Source organism: Hibiscus syriacus, unplaced genomic scaffold (genome assembly GCF_006381635.1).
Source record: "Hibiscus syriacus cultivar Baekdansim isolate YM2019G1 unplaced genomic scaffold, ASM638163v2 tig00008146_pilon, whole genome shotgun sequence".
NCBI lineage: Eukaryota > Viridiplantae > Streptophyta > Magnoliopsida > Malvales > Malvaceae > Hibiscus > Hibiscus syriacus.
In genome coordinates, this window is record NW_024062154.1 from 978,872 (window position 1) to 989,786 (window position 10,915).

General features: G+C 31.1%; 1 pseudogene; it reads right to left on the minus strand.

Moving 5' to 3' along the window:
- Positions 1–6,608: 6,608 nt before the first annotated feature.
- On the minus strand, positions 6,609–9,965 carry LOC120202099 (annotated as a pseudogene).
- Positions 9,966–10,915: the final 950 nt, after the last annotated feature.

Genomic DNA, 10,915 nt, shown 5'->3' on the forward strand with positions numbered 1-10,915 from the left:
GAATTCGGACTCAGGACGACGAAAAACATAAATATGACTTTTCAGAAAATTTAACTTTTTGGTCAAAGTCAACGAGCATGTCAACGGTGAACGGACAGCTCAACGGTCAGGTCAAAGTTAACAGTTCGGGTTAAGGTCAACTAATCAGATCGGTTCGGGTTTACTTAGGCCGGTTCGGGTTAACTCACTTGGGTTGACTCGGTCGGGTCAAACATACCCGGTTCAGACTGGGTTGGGTTGGTTTGGTGTACCTGAACCGTTTCTAGAAGGATATACGGCTTGAAGAGGAGCCCCAAGCGCACGCGGTGGCTTGTGGCAGCCACAAAGGGATCAGGGGCGACAACTGACTACTCCGGGAGCACCAATACATCACTACCAAGCCATTTCAACACTTAAAACAAGCTAAAACCATTAGAATCAAGAGAACAAGGTTAAAACATTTACCCAAACAGGCAATCGGAGACGGAGCGACGATGGGTTACGGTCTCAGTCGAGTTTTGAGTACAAGGAGGCAACGAGTCCAACCACGCCGGCAGTGAGGCAAATGGACGACTCTAGCTGCCAAATTTTGCAATTAACCTATACTACGAAAGGGGTTTTAACGGTAATTCAAATGTCGATTCTTGTCGATTGACTCTGAATCACTCTACGGTGCCTCTTGGACTTTGGTTACCTGTCGACGGCGATCACTCCGGCGAGCACTCCGGCGAGGGCGGTGACAGCTACGACTAATCGGACGGTGATGAATCAAGGCTTCGATGGTGATGGTGAATGGCTTGGAAAATTTTAGGGGTTCTTGATTCGGTTTTGATTGAGGATTTGATTTTTAGGGATTTAAAGTCCCAAACATATAGCTTTAAATTTTTTATTATTATTTTATTACCCAAACAGTGTCCTAGCCTAGTGGCTAGAGCATGAGAAAAAATACAAGATTGAGTCTCAGAATTTTCTGAATATTCGAGAATTATCCTAAAATATTTATAATCTAACAAATTTGCCCTAAAAATTAATTAAACTAATACTTAATAAAACTAAAGAATTTTCGGATGTGACATTCTCGATTTTTATGTTCCATATTCTGTTCATACCATAATTAACATATCAAATATGTTTTTGTTTACTCGCTTATCGAGTATATGGTAGTTTAGTTAAGTATCATTGTCATTCACCAGGTACCTGAATAGTACCCATGACACATATGTCGTTATAACCACCCAGGCGGTGGCATAGAGAATAATATTGTCGCATATGTTGTATAAAATAATATCGTCACATAGGTCGTAGAGAAGAATTACCGGGGACACGTAAGGCAACACACATCACATAGACTATATATAAAGTATAATCGACACTAAGACCATATAGTAATAATAATGTTGTCATATAGCCAATCATCATAAAATTGCCACTAAGGCTAAACAAGTCCGTAACCAATTATAGGTTCATTACTATTTATAATTTTGGATACTTGACGCATTGGTGGGGTGTGCATTCATATAAGTCATATAATTATTCTTATTTTCGTTGGCGGGTCGTAGAGAATAATAATGTTTTATCGAATAGTCATTTTGGTTTTTATTATTATTATTTTTTACAGTATTTTGGCCCTTAATATTTTATTTTAGGGTAAAATAATCTCTATTTTGAAGCACTAACTATTTGTTAATTAACGATTTGCATCTATAGAAGGATTTTTTTATCCCAAAATGAAACATTTAAGGTCAAAACACTTCAAAAGAAAATATGGGCTAAAGTGACTATTTAATCAAGGGTTAGAGACATTTTTAACATTGTGCCAAAAAATAAAGAAAAGTTATTTTTATGACCGATGATCAAAAAAAAAATTAATGAAAATTTTATAAAAAAATCAATGACCAAAATAGAAAATTGATAATAATTTAATGATCAATAGAATAGTTTATCATATATATAAATATGTGACTGGGATAATATTACAAATAAGCCGAAGCACTTGATATATCCATCTATATATACTTTCAAGTTTATTGTCCAGATGGAGTCTGGATTTCTCAACAAAAGAAACGCAGCTCTTGGTCCAATCAAGGCCTGTCCCACAACTGGGCTTATTTTGAGCTTTCAGTGGTCACTAAAAATGATCTAAGGTTTAACTAGGTCTGTAAATTATTCGAGTTGAGCTCAATTATTTTTGAGCTCGATTCGAATCAAAAAGTATAAAGTTGAATTGGAATCAATTTGAAAGCTAACGAGTTTAAAATTTTGAATCTAGATTTGGGTTCGAAAAATTTAAACTCAAAACATTCTCAGACTTAGTTCAATTGAAACTTAGACTCGAGCTCGGTTTATGTTCGAACTTGAGTTCGAACATGAACCTTAAATTCATAAAAGCCTTATATTGTATTTTAAAAAACAACATATGAATGTTAATATTATTAATAATTTAAGTTAAAAAATAAAATTTTAATATATTATTTTTTTCGAATTGCTTATCAGCTTTTCGAGTTGGATATCAAATAACTTATTTCGACTCATTAAGAACTTGAGTCGAATTTATTCAATCCAAGTGTTAATCAAACTTTGACCAAACCAAACTTAAATAATTTCCGATCTATCTCATCTCATTTACGGCTTATAGGTTTAACACCATCGTTTTAGGCTCAGTTGATGGTGGGTCCGGGAATAGGATTATCGGAATGTAACATTACCTAACACATTATTGGGAATGTTGCATTGTTGTGTTTGGTTCGTTTACCATGAATGTAAGATTACAGTGTTTGGTTAAAGGAATAAAATATTATTGAAATGTGTGTTTTACCAAATTGTCCTTATTATATATTTGTTTTTTAACAAGTTGAATTCTAAATATTCCCATGAAAATATTGGAATGTAAGATTAGTGAAAACATATAATTTTACTATAATTAATTTCTACATTTTCTTTAAAAAAATTAAATTCATAAAATTTATAATTTTTTTTACAAAATTTAAAAGATAAATAGGTTTAATGAAAGAGTTTAATTTTATTTTAACCCCTGAATTTCATATAAAATTCTAATTATGGATAAATCTAAAATAGATTAATAATAAATTTTTAATTTAACTTTTGTACAATTTTTTTATTCAACGACAGAAGAATGATATTTTTGAAAAAAAAATTGTTTTAAGGGCATTTTAGTTCAAAACGTCGGGAATGTAATAATACCTAAGGGAGAGGGGAATCATATTCCAGGTAATAAGCCACCAAAATATCACGGTTGAGAATGACTTATTACCGGGGGTTGGAAATCTTTGCAATCCAAACGGGAGAATCACATTCCGGAAAAAAATATTCTCCCGATAATCTCACATACCCTGAACCAAACGCCCCTTAGCATTTATCTTTTCACTTTTAAGTTCTTTTTTCTTCTTCTTGTATAGCCTTAACAATTAAGCATATTGTTCTCTACTCTGGAGTAGTAGAATCTGGAGATGTAAATATATGTTATTTGATTGGAGCATTTGAAGATTTGACAAAACAGCTTCCCCATTCAATTTCAACCATCTATCCCTTCTTTCATGAATTAGTTCTCAATTTAATAATAAACACTCCCCCTATATTATATATAAAGAAAAAAAAAACAAAGAGTTGTTATTTTCTAATTAAATTTGGACAAAAGAGGTAGAGGTGTAGTTAGGCTAAACCAGTTGCCTTGCTTTTCTATTCAACCTGTGCTTATTGGTTTTGGTTGGTCATCATTTTATTATTAGTATCCATCAAGGATAACTCTAAACTGAATATCGTACACTGAAATAAACTACTGATATGACATAATAATCGATATAATGTTAGTTCATGCATTTTATTGCCATTTTAGTCGGAATAATTAAATCAACTGCGTTAAATATTCAAGATAAATAAATCAAAACCTTAAACTTATAAAAAGTTTCATAAAACGAAGGGTACGGTTGTTTCCTGTAATTACCTTTTTAGAAAACATATTTCTCATTTTTTAGTGGTTGGTTGATGAAAAATAAATGGTCAATTTAATTTATTTTTCTGGTCAATAATTTTTTTTTATATTTTTTAGAAAATAACTTACGAATTTATTTTTTTTAAGTTGTTTTTCGAAATTTTCACTTCAAACATAAATACTTAAAATAATATTATTTTATATATTTAATATTAATATAGTATCTTAGTACCATTTTAATGAAATAATAATTATTAAAATTTATTATTAATAATTTTAATAATATAATATTTTATTTTAATATTATCATTTTTAATATTATAATAATATTTTTAATTTAATAAGTAATTAATATAATTAATAATGTAATATTCATATTTTAATAAAAAATTACTATATAAAAAATTATTTTAATAAAATATAATATTATTAATATTTTTATTTATTAAATTTTAGAAATAATATTTTAAAAAGATTACCAACTAATGTAAAAGGTTTACATACATCATCCGAACACCGTAAAATAATTTTCGAAATTTGTTTTTTAGACTATATAATTCATTTTACGGAATTTGTTTTCTGTGAAACATCTAATATATAACTAGTAATTTTTTTTCACAAATATAAAATCAACTAACGTCTATTTTTCAAAAAAAAAATACATTAGCAACAATGTCTAAATCAAAATGTTAAATTTCTAATCAATATATTAAATAAACTATGATAAAGATAAGGGTAAAGTATAGTAATGGTCACTGAATATTTCTGAAGCTTGCATTTAGGTCCCCTAACTTTTAAAACTTGCAATACAATCCCCCAATATTTATTCCGTTTGCAATAAGGTCCCCCAACTTAAATCACTGTTAGAAAATTAGGGTAAATTATATAAACGGTCATTGAACTTTTCAGGCACTTGAATTTAGGTCCCCAACTTTTAAAACTTGCAAAACAGTCCCCCAATAATTTTATTTTCTTATTAAATATAGATGCATAGAAAATATAAATGATTTAATTTATATTTAAATGTATGAATCATTTATATTTTTGATATATTTTATTTTTCTTGTATAAACTAGTATTTAAAATATGTTTATATTTTAATCAAAATATTTCAATATACGAATAAAAATATATTTATATAAATGTATATTTATATTTAGATGTATAAATAAAAAAAATATATTCATATATTAATGTATGAATCATTTATATTTTTTGAATATTTTATTTTTAATAAGAAATTAAAATTATTAATTATATTAGAAATACTCAACTTAAGATTATATATATAATCATGAATTATAAATATGAAAAATATAATTATTAAATTTAGTTTAAAAATATATAAATCTTAAATTTATTCTTTTAAAATATTGTATCAACTAATATTTAAAAAATATATTAAATCTATCAAACAATTTATTAAATATAATATTTTTATTATAAAAAATATAATATTTTCTCATCATTTATTGCTTTCAAATTTTTGCCGAAGTTCAAATCTCATTATTTCCATTTTCCATTATATTCTTTTTTTTCTGGCATTGGCCATACTATTAATATATGTATTATTGTATATCTCTTAACACAAACGATGGTGTTAGCTTAGTGGCTCCACCCTGTATCTTTCATTTGCGTGACTCAGGTTTGAGTTTGCCCAAGACCCAAATTTTACTTCTTTGTAACTTAATTTTCTTCTAATTAGGTGGTGACATGTGTCACCAATAACATATATTATGATCATGTGTTGACACATGTCAGATTCTGGTTAAATGATTAATTTATTAAATTTTATTTAATTTAGGACCAAATTGATAGCATATATAAATAATTAGGTGGTGACAAGTGTCACCAATGACACGTGTCATGATCATGTGCCAACACATGTCAGATCCTAATTAAATGATTAATTTATTGAATTCTATTTAATTTAGGACCAAATTGATTATATAAATAATAAAGACTGAATGTAAAATAATGTCAATTCCTTTTAACTGCCACTTCATCATTTGTATCAATTGGTAACGACTAGTGGCTTAGTTAAAACAGTTAAATAATTATGTTGTATAATTGATAAATTTAAAAGATCGATGACAAAAGTAAAAAGGGCTAGATAGTTAAGTTGTCAACCTAGTAGTTTACACTTTTATTTATAAGTCAAACTAACATTTTATAAATTTAAAATTCGAATTATTTTAAACCTCTTCTATATCCTAACTACTTTTTTTAATTAAAAAAATTTCTTCAACAGATAAGAATTATACTATTATATTTATATAAAAAATACGTATCACATGAAATAAGATGAAATTAAATAATAATAAATCTGACATAATTTAATTTAATTAAATTATTTTAGAATTTAGGATTTAGAATGAAATTAAATTACTTTGGAAATTGGGGTTTAGAATAAAATTGAAGACTGTTTTGCAAATTTTAAAAGCTAGGAGACCTAAATTCAAGTGTCTGAAAAGTTCAATAACCTTTTATATAATTTACCCTAATTTCTAACGGTGGTTTAAGTTGGGAGACCATATTGCAAACGGAATAAATATTGAGGGACTGTATTGCAAGTTTTAAAAATTAAAGGACCTAAATGCAAACTTAAGAAATGTTCAGTGACCATTAATATACTTTACCATAAAGATAATACTCAAAATATGTAAAAGTACATTACAGTTCAAACTAAATCTTCAATTCCCGTCAACTCTGCAAACTCAGTTTCATCAATAGCCCCCTTTTTCAATTTTTTTAGCAGTCGATATTCCCTGGTCAATTCTTCTTCATCTTCAACTGTTTGGGAAGCTCGTCTCTGTTTAGCTGTTTTCTTCCTCATGATGGGGGCCTCACCATTTGAGGCATTTTTAGTCTTCTTATGGGGTTTTGGTTCTTGTTGCTCTCCTTTCTTTGCTTTCAAAATTTTCTTCCTCTGTTTCCCACGAGATTTATCCCTACATAATCACCATAATTAGCAACTAGAATATTTCAGAAAAAAGGGTTGGACTACATGCCAAAAGTTCAACAGGTAAATGTCGAGCTTAGCGTTGTTGGAACATTGATCAAAAGTGCAATTTGTCAGATTTTCTAATCAAACCATTAGTTAACTATCAATAAGGCATAGTTGGGAGATTCTAAAGAGTTCTTACTTATACTTGATATCCTCCATATTGATGTTCACGACCGGAGTGAAACCCTCGGTGGAAAGTGAATGGTGCTTCACCTCAGGCATAGAAGGGAGCTGCAATAGACCAAATCCTGTGCCTAACTTCCCAATTTCAAGTTCTTTCCATCTGTTGGATGACAAATACTATTAATTTAAACAAAGAGAGGGAAGAAGACAGGCAGCAACAGACTAAAATGGCAAACCAAAGTTAGAACCTGAATATATAAGAGCAGTGATGCTCTTTGTAAGCTCGGATAAACGAAACAAATGCTCTAAGACCTTTCTCCACGATATCACGGTCTTTCATTGCAGCAGACCGCATCTAAAACAAGTTTTAGAAAGAAAAAAAAATTGATGAAGAAATGATAATACAGTACATGGGGCAAAGATGTTATCAAAATACACATTTCTTTACCTGAGGAACAACATCATCAACATCATCAACACATTTCCTTTCTTGAAGAGGAACCCTTCTTATGCGCAAAAATTCTACATAAGCTTCCTCCTGCAAAAGTGCCCCAACTTTGATCAACTTTATTAAAATGGTGGAAAAAGCACAGAGAACGACATAAAAAATCCAAATCAGAAAATATAAAATTACAAGAAAACACAACCAAACAAGGAAATATTTGTTCACACAATGCACCTTAGGTAATAGAAAAACAATGGCACTTCCTTGTCTACCTAAACGAGCAGTTCGCCCAACTCTGTGAATAAATACATTTGGATCTTGAGGGGATCATACTACAAAAAGAAACAAGAACATAAGCCACAGACAAGAATCATCTATCAGACACTCAAAAAAAAAGTCTAAAGTTAATGAATCTTCCTCAATTGAAATTTCTAAATAGGTATTTATTAGTAAAACACTAAAACTAAAATGACTTTCAGTTATTAAGCAACCTGTACTATACAATCAACACCAGGAATGTCCAGCCCACGTGCTGCAACATCTGTACATAGAAGAATGCCACTTGAAAGAGAGGTTAATGAAGCTAATGCTTTCTCCCTTGCAGTCTATAGATCAGAAAAAGAGTAAATACGTCAGAATACAAATAATCAGTTCACGTATTTCCAAATTATTAATGGACAAGCTATACTGACACTGTATTATTTTACCTGCTTCATCTTTCCATGTAAAGCAAATTAATGAGAATCCCTTCAAAGCAGTGAGACGCGGGAGAACAACTCCCCAATAATCAACACAAGCACAAGTCATGAAATACCTGCATAAGTAAATAAATCATTTGATAACCAACAAAACCTAATTTCCATTTTTGAAAAATGAATACCATAAGGGAAATCTTCATGTATAACTTACACTATAACTTTATTTTATTTGTTTTTTATGAGGAGATCAACAAGCTGTGATGCTTTCTTATCTGCATCACATTCCAAATACTGCAGAATGAAAATAAAACAAACTCATAAGTAACTGAAAACTCCAATACGATTTGAGCTGCTAAAAAGAAAATTGTTTTAAAACATGCAAACATGGTCGTCTTATAAATGAAGTTGTGACTAAAGGATAACGTAGAATAACATACCAGCAAAGCCAAAATATTCAATCAATTAAGGGTAATCAGAAATAGATGAAAGTTTAGTGTACCTCAAGGTGAAGGCCTGAAGGCGTTTTTGATGAAGCTAATTGCTCGGATGAAGCTGAATTGTTTAGTGGCTTTGTCTCAGCTCTAACTTAAATCCTCACTGGATTACTCAATCCTGCTTTAGATAGCTCCTCAACCGCCTCTGTTTGAGTAGCCGAGAAAAGACCAGTTCTTCGAAGCTTGGGCAAGTGAGATATAATATAGTTTATTTGCTTCTGGAATCCCATATCCAGAAGCCTATCAGCCTCATCTAGAATCAGAATCTGCACCAACCAAAAGGAAACAAATAAATGCATGGAGTGTATGAAAAGAATAGCATAAAAGATACTCATGTTTTCATTTAGTAACCAAACCTGTGATGGACGAACTTAACATTCTACGATTCTAGGCAATTTGTATTTCGCGGCTGTAATATACGGAAACTTTTCTTTCTAGCCTTTTGAGCCTTTGACATTAGATAGTGAGGATAAAACAAACTAACAATTTAATAAGAATAACAACCTCAAGGCTACGAAAATCCAAGACATCCATCCGGTCCATTATGTCATACAGTCTACCAGGTGTGCCAATCAGTAGATTGGCTCCTTCCTCCTCGATTTTCTTTATATCCGCTTTTACCATAGCACCTCCGACAAGAAGCATGGACTTTACATTAGATACGGCCGAAATGAAAGGCTGAGCTACATTATATATTTAAGATGAAAGCTCCCTTGTAGGTGATATAACTATACCTATGACCTGCGGAAAATTCAAAACATGAAATAAGCAAATTCCAAGCATCAAATAGAAGTGATTGTTTTATCATTTAGAAGAGGGCGGTTGAGACAAAGAAGCTTTCTCCTTCTTCATTTCATATAACAATTTCCCCGTCCATTCTCAGCAGAAATAATACAAACGAATTACAAGGCAGCGCAAAAAAAAAATTGTTCAGTGAATAGGAAGAACCTGGTGACGTTTGGGAGGAGACGAGGAACGACGAAGAATCTCTACGATAGGGATAAGGAAAGCAAGGGTTTTTCCAGAGCCGGTGGCGGCGTCCACAGCTACGTCCTTGAAGCTACATAGCAGCGGGATGGTGGCGGCTTGGACTGGGGTACAGAAATTAAAGCCAGCTTGAGACAAGGCTACGATTACGGGTTCAGAGAGAGGCGGATTAAGATCGGAGAAGCGCGTGTCAGTTAACGCGTTGCCTGGATTCTGTGAGTTAGAATCCATCGGTGCTTCCAAGTTCATAACACCGCCGCTTTTCTTTTAACGACCAAGTCCGAACTGTTTTGGATTGTATTACTTCCCTAATTGAAGCGATTATTTTGGATGGAAAGGGTTAAGGGCAAGTGGACTATGGGGCTTAAGCCCAACAGCTATTTTTGGTTGTTGTCCTTATGTTCTCAAGATCGAACACTTGATTATGGTGGGTGAGTCTTTCAATGAGAATTTTTGTATATAAAAATTCTTGAACTCGAGATCTGTTTAAGCAATATCAAGTTGCTTATCATTTGAATCAATTCCGTTGATAATCTCAACAGCTCTTCGATAATGAGTTATTAAAGTATACACGTTTATATTTATCACCTCAATTGATGCAAATGTTAATAATTTATTATTATTATTATTATCATATATATTTATGTATTCACACTATATTATGTATTATATTTTAGTTATTTTCCGCGTTGAGTTCATGTAATGTTTTTAGTTCATATTGTAGTGTTTGTCTTAGTAATTTAATTTTGGTGATATATTTGTGTTCTTATTGTATTCGTGTTTTGTTTAAACTAGTTATTCTTTTACACATTAATTTATACCAAAGTGTACATTTGTGTTTATGTTGTGTTCATATTTTATTTTATTTTAATTAATTATTTACACATTCATTTTTATTCGTTAAAAATTTGAGTTGAAATTTGTTGAGAGAGCTTGAAGCTCTTGTACTAAGCAAATTCCATTCAGAAGTAAACTCTTTCTTTCTTATTATTAACATCATCCTTTACATGCATTATATAGCCACCACGGTTACAAGAACTTTAACAAGAATTCCAACTGACTACTCTAATAGGAACTCTAACTGACTAACAACGTAACTGTTGCAACTCCAAGAGCAGATATCAGCTACACCTGTAACTAGAATGATCCATGCACGTGAACCAGCAACCAGCCATGCAACTTCAACATTCTTCCTGCTTTCTCTCCTCTCCTGCTTCTCAGCACAGCTTCACA